This window comes from Meleagris gallopavo, chromosome 7 (genome assembly GCF_000146605.3).
Source record: "Meleagris gallopavo isolate NT-WF06-2002-E0010 breed Aviagen turkey brand Nicholas breeding stock chromosome 7, Turkey_5.1, whole genome shotgun sequence".
Taxonomy (NCBI): Eukaryota; Metazoa; Chordata; class Aves; order Galliformes; family Phasianidae; genus Meleagris; species Meleagris gallopavo.
In genome coordinates, this window is record NC_015017.2 from 23,284,355 (window position 1) to 23,285,513 (window position 1,159).

Genomic DNA, 1,159 nt, shown 5'->3' on the forward strand with positions numbered 1-1,159 from the left:
GCGCGTCCGCGCCCGGCCGGGACGGAGGGACTGGGAACGGGGAGCGCCGCTGAAAGCTTTCGGGGGTCAAGTGCGCTCCGACGGGTTTTGTGCCGTGCTCCAAAAATGGAGTTTTTAAACAAAGATCGGCGTGTTATGCTCGAGTGTCGAGCCGACTGTTAAAACATTTGGGGGGATAATGACAACGTAACAAAGGCCCGGTTCAGAGTGAATCATCACCCTTTTAAAAGTTAAAGCAATTTTCAGGAGAATGGCTTTCAGCAAACGCTTTACATTATTCAAAACGGCCAAATAATGCTCTATTATAGCGCCTGAATGCTGCCAGTCAGCCCCTAAGTGCAATTTGCGCGAAGGCTCCGTGCCTTATCTCCACTTCTTTATAAAGAGGTGAATATAAAACAATTTCTTCCAAACCCAGACGGAGAGCACGAAAATTGCTTCCCTTTCTGCAATCAGGGCAATTTAACTGGAGTGCAATTAGCACTATTAAATGTCGATTCTGCATAAACAAATCTGACTAAGAAGCGAAAGTGGGGTGAGAACCTCATATAAACTGAAACTGATTTTTTAAAATTATGTATCCGGGTCCTTCACAATTGATCCGTGACGTTTTCATTTCGGAATATATTTACATCATAAATACATTATGTTTAAATCAACATAAATGTTAAAAAAAAAAAAAAAAAAAAGAAGAAGGAGAAGAAGGAAGCGACGACCAAAGCAAAGCCCTGGCCGTGCACGCTGGTAGAGCAGCTCCCACCGAACACGGCCGTACCCTCCCCGGCCCGGCGCTGCCCGCTGCCTCGCCTCCCCGCTCGGGTTCCGGGCGCCGGGCTGAGGCCGGGAACAATTCGTTCATTAGCGCTGATTGGAAGGCTGCGGGCTCACATCGGAGAGCGTCAGATGCGGCGGCTCAAAACGCAGCGCCGGGAAAGGGTTGTCAAATAGTTCGAAAGAGATCGATTTCCCTGCGGCTGGGCGCGGTGCGGCCGTACCGGTGCCCGGGAGGGGACCGCGGCTTCGCACGGGGCTGCTGCGGCCGGGCGAGGGCTGAGCCCTCCCAAGTGGAAGGGAGCGGCGTAACCTGTGCCGGGCGGCGGGACGTGGGCAGGGGGAAGGCGAAGTGCTCGTAGCTGAGGCACATAATTGAGTCCTGCCT